The sequence below is a fragment of the Grammomys surdaster genome, unplaced genomic scaffold (genome assembly GCF_004785775.1).
Source record: "Grammomys surdaster isolate TR1022 unplaced genomic scaffold, NIH_TR_1.0 126197, whole genome shotgun sequence".
NCBI lineage: Eukaryota > Metazoa > Chordata > Mammalia > Rodentia > Muridae > Grammomys > Grammomys surdaster.
The window spans coordinates 2,364,775-2,374,239 of record NW_021621002.1 but is presented as its reverse complement, the minus strand read 5'-3'; the positions used below and the strand labels follow the sequence as shown (position 1 = coordinate 2,374,239).

At 47.6% G+C, this 9,465-nt stretch overlaps 1 protein-coding gene across 2 annotated transcripts in view; it reads right to left on the bottom strand.

Annotated features, from left to right (window-relative positions):
* Window positions 1-8,229, bottom strand: part of Nod1 (nucleotide binding oligomerization domain containing 1) — a 51,899-nt gene extending 43,670 nt beyond the window's left edge. The window contains exons 1-2 of one of the 2 annotated variants that reach the window (XM_028758347.1): window positions 7,903-8,229; window positions 5,608-5,790 (exon numbers count right to left, since the gene is read on the bottom strand). The gene's annotated coding sequence lies outside the window, so the exon portion shown is untranslated. The remainder of the gene's footprint in view (window positions 1-5,607; window positions 5,791-7,902) is intronic. The other variant, XM_028758348.1, reaches the window with a different exon arrangement.
* Between the last annotated feature and the right edge of the window lie 1,236 nt (window positions 8,230-9,465).

Sequence of the window (9,465 nt, the reverse complement as noted above, 5' to 3'; positions counted from 1 at the left end):
TAAGGAGAGAGAGAGAGAGAGACAGAGACAGAGACAGAGAGAGAGAGAGAGAGAGAGAGAGAGAGAGAGAGAGAGAGAGAGAGAGGAGGAGGTATGCACAGGGCAGATAGGCAATCCAGAAGATACCTGAAGGGTGACATTTAGGATCTACCCAGAAAGTATCTGAGGATTCTCAGATGAAAGGCATTTCTCAAGAACAGCATGTATTACTCACCACAGAAGCCTAAGGTAGAAAGAACTTGGCTGTGAACAAATAAACACACTGCTGACTGCTGGCCAAGGGCTCCATGAAATCTGTCTTGCCCCACATGAACATATGTGCACAGACAGCAGAATCAGGGCCACAAATCTGTCATGACTTTCAGATAGAAAGGACCAGAGTGCATGGACCCTGGGGGGGGGGGGTGTCAATGACACACAGAGATAATGAGGTGACAGAGCCACCATCCCAAACTGTCCTCTTCAGAGCCTGCACAGTCTGCAGGCCCTGACGAGTGAGCTCCTATCAAAGGGAGACCTGTTTAACCAGCCACAGTACATGCAACGGAGAGGGACAGGGTGGTGCAGCCACCTAGCTGCAGGACAGCAGGCCAAGGTGGGGCTTTCCCCTTCAGTGGAGCAGATCTTTGTGACCTAAAAGTGCTAAGTCAAAACAAAACCTTTTTTTTTTTTTAATTTGCAAACCCTAGCTTCTGGGTATGTGGCTCAGGAGTGCAGCACACACTTAGCACCTAGAAGGTCCTGGGTTCAACCCCCAGCACTAAAAACAAAAAGGCAAAACAAAGCCAACCAGGTGCCTCTAATCAGTATGTGAATCCCCTAGTAGATGAATTTGGATTTTCAAAGATCATATGGGTGGAGGAAAGCCCCTCTTTCAACCAGAGACGGCAGAACAGATGCATGAAATACCATCTTAGAGCCATGGGGGACCTAGGATTTTGTGCCTGCAATCTCTAACCCCACCTAGTCTCAACCCCACTTGCTGTAGTTTGGGGAGTCTTTTGTCCTTGCTCCCAGGAACTAAGATGGACTAGAATCTCTCATACTCATCCATTGGGGTTCCTGATGTAGGATGTTCGGGGCCTAGAGGAGTTTATCTGTCTCGGAAACTCAGAGCAGAGACTTCGGGCTGGGCATACCTGGCTTTCAGTCTACTTTTACTGCATTCTGAGTTTAAGATTCTTTATCCCTAAGTTGAAAACACTGCCTACATTGAGAGCTGTCTCATTCTCTAACGGAGGTTTGCTCCCTCAACCCCTTTCAACACTGTTCCATGCTCTACCCCAGGCTAGCTCCTCCCACCCCCACCCCTCCCTGCTTCTCTTCAGCACTGAGGATGGAGTAGTATGAGATTTCTAATTTCGGTGTGCAACAGTTGATACAGTTTAACCATTTGATTCCCCAAAACGTTTGTGTTGGAAACTGATCTTCAAGGTCATAGTTGGTGGGGTGTGGAGGTGGCACCTTTGAAAGAGACTGGGTCATGGGATCCCACCTTCATATTAAAGTTGAGAGTCACCAACCTAAGTGCTACTGGGAGATGGGGGAACCTTTAGTAGGTGGAAAGTGTTACACCCAAGTATCAAGTCACTGAGAGGACTAGTAGGACCTCATTCGTCCCTTCTTTCTTTTAATCCAGCCACCATGACTCTAACACCTTGTCATGATATTTTGCGCCGTCACAGGCACAAAGACAACAGGACCAAGCAATCATGGCTGAAACCTCTGAAGCTATGAGACGAAACAAAACCTTTTTTTTTTCTTTTAAGTTGATCGTCGCTGGCATTTTGTCACAGTAACGAAAACTCACTGTCACAACGGGGGCTCTCGAGGGAGTGGATTGGTTATTCTGAGAGGGGTCTGTTATGGAAGCAAGTTTTGCTTCTCCTGTGAGGCCTCTCTGTTCTCTTCCTGCAGAGGCGTTCCCATAATCCTTTGCTTACAGATTGACAACATGGAACAGCCTCGGGGGGACTCTTCAGCATCCCTCTACTGCATGTTAGAATAAAACCCTCTGACCTTTCCCAGCCCAGGAGTCTGCTCAGCCTGAGATAGCTCATTCTCTAGCTCCTCTCTTTCTCTTCTGCCTCAGGCCTCACTGAGAGGGCCACTCACCACTCTTATACCCAGTTTCTTCCCACTGCAGAGCTTTCGGGCATGCCATTCCCCCACTCACAAATGATCTTACCCCTCCTGTGTACATCCCTAACTTTTTGCTGAAAGACTCCCCAGAGGGAAACATCCAGGCTTCTAATCCTAGGAATGATCTATCTCAGGAAGGGTTGTCACTTCCCCTTCTTGTGTGTTCACGTCCTGCCCGTCTAAGGACCAAATGGCCATGTTTCCATTCATGAGTCTAACCCCAGCATGATAGACTTGGAGAGGACCCTGAGTAAGGTTTGGGTTTAAATGATACGGTGGGGGCTTCATCCCCAGGGTAGTGGACTTATAAGAAAAAACAGAGAATGCTATCTTGTTTCCTCTGTCAGTCCCACAAGGACGCAGGTGCCCACCTGTAAACCAGGTAGAGAACTCCCACTATTCCTGGCCATGCAAGAGGCCCAACCCCACACTTCTTGCCTCCAGGTCTAAAAGAAATAAATAGCTGTTGTTTAGAACACACAGTCTAAGATAGCTTTCCGTACAGGTGACCATTCTAGCTTGTACACCCCATTAGTCCACACACTTTTTTTTTTTTTTTGGTTTTTCGAGATAGGGTTTCTCTGTGTAGCCCTGGCTGTCCTGGAACTCACTCAGTAGACGAGGCTGGCCTCGAACTCAGAAATCCGCCTGCCTCTGCCTCCCAAGTGCTGGGATTAAAGGCATGCGTCACCACCGCCCGGTGTCTACACACTTTATATAGCCCAGACTGGACTCAAGGACGCTGTCTTCCAGGCCTAGCCCTAAAGTACTGGCATTACAAACATGTACTACAGACCCAGCTAAAACAATATCTGGGCCTTATGTTTTCGGTTTTGGTTTTGTGATGCTGGGGCTTGAACCCAGAACCTTGTAAATGCTGGACACACATTCTATCACTGCATTATTAACTCCCTGCCCCCAGCTCCCAAGTATTAATACATCCCTGTCCCCAGTGAAACCTTCTGTTAATAGGTGTTGAATTAACGTGTTGAAGAACTGAAACACCACGGAGCGAGAAAGAACCAGGAGGTACAGTTTTATACCAGGCTTCCTCCCAGACTCAGGAGCCAACAAAGTGTTTCACACCCCTGGAAATATCCACTTCATTATTAGATATGCTAAAGTATCTACCACTCATTCATGACGTTTAGTATTCCACCCCCACCCTACCCCACACAGACCTCTAGGAAGGTTGTGAGATCTCAAGAAGAGAAACAAACCATTGGGATACAGAGGAGAGGGGGAGACAAGTAAAAATTCAAAAACCGGGGCAGACTTAAAACTATTTAAACTCTGTCACTGTTTACCTAGTCTCACCCAGGTAGGGTTTCTGTGCTCCCCACCCACCCACACACCTGCCCACCATAAAGGGACACTTTACTGCATCCGGGGGGACATTATTACAAAGCAAACATTATAATCCACCCTAATAAAATCAAGTCAATTCTGGTAACGAGGTTTTCGAGTTTTCCATGTTTTGTTTCATTTCGATTTTCCTTTCAGTTACATCTCAGCGACGGTCGGGGTTTAAGTCATCTGAGGGGCACAAGAGGAAGCTCCCACTTCCACTGCTCAAACAGGCAGGGACACCGCTCTGAAGGAAACGTGCATACACCTGCCCTTAATTACAGGTAGGAGGCTGGAGAGGTGGGTCAGGCCAGCAGAGAGGGCGGGGTCCCGCTGAACACCCAGGCAGAGATTAAGAACCCAGGCTTGCTAGGCTGGCTTCAAGTCCTCAGCCAAGCACTGTGGATTTGGGGTTAGTTCATTAACCTCACGGGACTTTTGCTGTCCCACTGGAAGGTGGGAGACACAGCCAAAGGTTATTGGGCTGTTGGGGTGACTAAGTGTTTCAGGGATAGGAGCCCAGTGTGGCACACAGCAAGTCTGAGGAGGGGTTCATCTTGATTATCTGCAGTCTGCCATATCTTCATCACTTTGTTTCAGCAAACTTAGCATCATGATGAGCTCTGGCCACTATTTTACAGATGCCAGAGCCCAGTCCAAGGTCACACGAGGAGATAACAAAACCAGCCCTGGAGCCACAGTACCCACGGTTATTACTGTCACCACAGTAATCACTACTTACTGGAAGCTAGGAGAGGGGTTGGGTACTTCACAGATTAGCTCATCACTGACTCAAAACAACCTGTTTGGAAGGGATGTCCTATTTTATGAATGGAGACACCACCTCTAGTTAGGAAAGAAAGTACAATGGTGTGACCCCTCCACTCTGAGTGCAAAGCCTGAGGTTTCTTCCACATCCATCTGCGTTCTGCTTTACAGAGGTCAGCAGCCAGCTCCTGAAGTCTCAGAAAGTAAGCCTGATGGTATGATTTTAAAATGCCCATTGAACCAGGCACGATGATGCCTGCTTTCAATCCCAGCACGCTGGAGGCAGTGCCAAGAGGAGCAATGAGTTGGAGGCCAGCCTGGTCTACATATCAAGTTCTAGGCCAGTCAAGGCTACTAGGGAGATCCTATCTCAAAAATATAATAACAATAAAATAAAATTTAAAAGTGCATTGTTAAACGGAGCCAGGAACGTCCTCTCAAGGAGGGATATGTTATCCTAAAGTAGACAGAAACTACCTATCCCCAAGGGCAAGCCTAGCTTCCTACCTAGTTCCTTCTAGAAAGTTTGCTTCATGGGTCATGGAAAAAAATAAGATTGTACTAAGATGAAGTACAGCACAAGTCCTTGGCCATTGTATTTTTAATCTTCTTGGAATTGGAATAACACACATAATCTCCCAAGTAAAATTTCACCTTCTCACTGCTTTCCTACCAAAGAAGTTTCTTCGGTAATATGTGACTTGTCTTAGCTAGTGACCCATGGCTGTTAAAGGACCCACTGAGTCATTAACTACCACACTTACTTCTTCCAACCCTAACCTATGTGGTGGTGGCAGTACAACAGAACAGCAAGGGACATCTCCATTCTAAAATACATAGCAACATAAAGAAGTATATGTTGATATGTCTACTCTATCTATATATCTATATAAAGATACATAAGGATACGTATCTATATATAGAGTGATCTCTCTATATAAATAGCTAGACATAGACATATAGACATAAACATATAGGCATAGACATAAATATAGATATATTCCAGCTACTCAGGAGGTTAAAGTGCTAGGACCCAAAACCTGCATAACTTAGTGAGACCCTGACTCAAGATATTAAAAGTAAGAAGAGGGCAGGGTTATAGCGCAGAGGCAGAGCATCTATAAAATCTTAGATTCTATCTCCAACACCGTCTCCGTCATGCAGCAATGATGCACCAAGACCGGCGCTAGTCAGGTGCTCACTGGATAATTCCCTGGGCATTTGTCTTCAACCATGTATCGCTCCTTTAAAATACAGCTTTCTGTTGTTTAGAGGGAAATCACTTGACAGCAAAACAAATCCTCAAGTGAGTTTCCCGAGTAGCCCTTTGGTTTTAAGGAAGGATGTTACCTCATTCCCTTGTTGGCTATAAAGAAGTGAACCTCTTTTAGGGACTCTGTTGCATCCAAGGCCAGGATAGGGCTCCATCAGTTTGCAGCCCGCACCCCATTGGTTGGCAGTAGGGCAATGGGGAGGGTGGTGGCAAGCCTGCTGTGGCTGACTCTGCAGAGGACTCTCTGCCCAGTGTGGTGCCTGCCAATTCCAGAAGAAATTCAAGTTTAAGTAAGCATCCAAGCCAGGAAGCCTTGTGCTGGCCAGTATTCCAGCACTGGCTGAAATCCATTAGTTAATTGAAAAGACAGCAACTACTCCTACTTACTACAGAGGCAACTTGAGATGAAACACCTGCTGTCTCTGAGCCCCCACAAATACAGTCACAACCTGTAGGTGGCAAGGAGCCGACCGCTACAGGGCATGCAACGAGCTTTCCAAAGAACAACAAAGACAACAAGATTCTGGAAATCTGTGAAACGCCTATAGCTCACCGTTGCAACAATTCACAATAAGTACGTATCTGGTTTCCTAACTTCATCTTGCCTAAAATCTTCCAAAGGAAAGGGGTAGAAGAAGCTGTCATCCAAGTCCTAGGACTCAAATACCTTCCGTTTCAGCAGCGAACCCTTCCTTTGGATAAAAGACACAGCCTTGGTATTTTTGTTGAAGCAGATATCAGTGACCACTCATACTCTTATAGACACTTGATGTCCGTGCCTCTGTGGCTTTACAGTTTATATTTTGAATGTCTTATCTAAACAATGCTACCACGGTTGCTCTGGTCCCAAAAGTCCCAAAAGAATGAGCAGCTGGGTAGCAGTTTCAGCTGGGAGGCAAGCATCAATAAGGGCAGAACCTGGAATTCTCTTCTACAGATTCCTGACTGTCTTTGATGAAAGAGTCCCTGGCCAGGAGTCAAGAACAGAACAGGAACGCTGGGTGCAGTATCTCAGGCTCTGGCCAGCAGGAGAGCTATCTGTGCCGCATCAATTGTGAGTCCTGCTGACAGCCCAGCTTTCTCAAAAATATATTTGGTATAGAAGAGCAGGAGAGTGGGGCTTTAAGGAAGACAGTTTCTGGACAAACACACTCCATCATACTGGCTATGCCAAATAGATAACTGTCTTCCAGGAACAGAGCCCCTGCCGTGGACCATAATGCCTGAGACGGACTTTACCTTACCCTGTGTTAAGCTTCACTTTGTCTAGACTTTACCAGTAAGAAAAGAAAGGCTCCCAGAGGTCGTTTCTAACTTGCTGCCAATCACATCACGGAAGTGACAGGATCAAAGATTGGAACCAGGTTTACTGTGTCTACCGTTCTATAAAAACAAAACTCTCGTGGCCTTTGCAAGGCGCCCCCAGCCCACCCTCTTCTACCTCTCTCTCTGCCCTGGGTTTTCAGTCTGCCTCTCCCCTGGCCAGCATGCCTGAGGACGCCTGTCTGTTTTCCGTTGGCTCCTGGATCACAACTACCACACTGGTTTCTGCTTCCAGATACAACGGAGGAACCTCTCCTCTCCCGTACACTCCAGGTATCCTTAACATAGAAAGCAGGAAGGCTGCTTTTAAGTAGGCAATCAAACTCCATTCTATACCTTTGGCTTCACCCTTAAAGGATGGATGCAGGGCAGTTGTCAAGGGTCTCCCGAGGTAATATCGAACACCAGTAACTCAGGCAACACAGAACCAAAGGTGCTTGGCAGTCTATCCATTTTTATATTTTTTACGATCTACGAAAACACTACACACTCAAGTACTCTTTCAGTTTGATACTCGGGCAACTCTGCCAAGCAAGCATTGTCCTGCTTCCTTCATTTGTATCCCACGAAACTCAAGGGAAGTCCTCCCTTGACCCCAGAACCCTAGGAGGTTCTTCAGGACCCTAGGAGGTTCCTGGAAGCAGCCAGCTTGTCTGCAGCACGCACTCAGGAAGGTCCAGGTCAGCAGGCACTTTATTTTGGAAGCTACCCATTGGTCTCAGGCTCCTAACCCTACGCGCACATTGGAGTCACCCAGGGAGCTCTGAAGCAATAGCTTAGAAATTCCAACAGAATTAATCTGTCCAATAGTCTGGGCGTCTGGATTTGCTAAATCCACACTTGATTCTAAGGCAGGAGGACTGAAAACGCGGGCCTTAGATCTCATTGGGATCTTCGATTCTTCTTGTCTCCGATCTAGGGCTGCATCTGAAACTCGGGGTGAGGGACGGGGTCTCTCCCCCTCGGGTTTCAGCCAGAGGTCTTCCACAGCAGCCTGACATTTCCTCCACTGGTTACAGAGCCTGCCGGCGCCAACCCCCATGACTTACCAAGTTGGCAGGACTTTGGCTCAGGAGGCCCTGGAGTACGGTGGCTCTCAGCACGGTTATCGGGGACTAGGGTCGCGGATCCGGCGGGATGGCAGCAGGCGGGAGGGAGGGCGCTGCAGCTGGCGGTCCGGGATCCGAGCTGGCTGGGACTACGGCCGGCCGCACCCGGGCTCGGGTGGGCTCCGGGGAGGGAACGGGGCGGAGCGGGCAGAGGAGGCGGGGACCGGCCGTAGCGCTGCCCCCTGTCCCATTTCCCGGGCGGGAGCCGCCGCACACTAGCCAGACGAGCGGCTGCTGTGCAAGGGGACTGGGCAGGCCTCGGAGTTCGCCCAGGGGTGACACCCTGGGAACTCGTCGTGCCAGCTCTGCCACGGCCGCCGAGAGCCAAGGCCCGCCCCCTGAGAGTGCCACCCAGCGCCGGTAACCACAACCAATGCCAGGACCCAGGCAGAAAAGCTTGTTAAACTAAGCAAACTAAGATCAAACTTAATTGATCTACTTTCAGAGACCGAGGCTTTCTCCCGGTCTGCTGTTAAGTCTTCTCTTGAGCACGAATAATCTAGAGCCTTTTCATTTCCTGTAAGGAATTACGTGAAGGAATTAACATGCAAATGAACCTTCCGAATAAATACTTTTAAACCTTTGTTTGTTTGTTTGTTTGACAGTTAAACAAAAGTGCTTTCAGATTTGTGGCCACATATAGTCATGGCTATGAAAACTCGCATGAAGTTGACCAATCTGAGAAAAGCAAAACTGAAACTTGGTAAGCGTGTTGGACCATGTAAGGGTGTACTTGCATGGGTGAAGGCCTCCCTCCTCCTTCGGTGTGCTGCAGTGCTGCGGCTAAATGATGGAAAGGAAAGCTTTTATTCTAAGAGTCTGATGTGTTTGCAGCGGCTGGAGACCGACCCATGGCCACTCGCACCGTGCATCTCCAGCCGCTGTTCATTCTTAGTCTTCTGCTTTTTGCTTACACTATCATTTACATTTTTTGAGACAGCTGTTCCTTACTTGTTACTTTGGACTTTTTACTTCGGGATAATTTGTAAATTAATAAAGAACTGGAAGAAGTAATGCACAGACTCATGTATCTGTAACCCAATTTATCCCAGTCTTGTAGAGCTACAGCACCAAAAAACTACAATGAGCAGAAAACAGACTATTGATAGAGTCAAGATACAGAACAGGTTCAACACAAGCATCCTTTTACACTGGCCCACCCTGTGCCCACAGAGTATCTCCAGCCTCTGGTGCTGTCCCATTTCATCTTGGCCATTTTGGATAGTTGTATTGTCCTGGTAAGACACTGCTGTGGTTTCAGCTTGCTGATGACATAGACCTCTTGCCTGTGCCTACATGCTACCTGTAGCTTCTCTTGAGGAAAACATATCTCCATGTCTTTGCCTCCGTGTCTCTTGTTCATTTCCTAAATGTTGCATGATGAGAGTTTTTATGTGTGGCTTGTAAATATTTTCTCCAATTCTTTGCCTTTTCTTTCTTCTTCCTTCTCTGCTTCTCTCTCTCTCTCTCTCTCTCTCTCTCTCTCTCTCTCTCTCTCTCTCT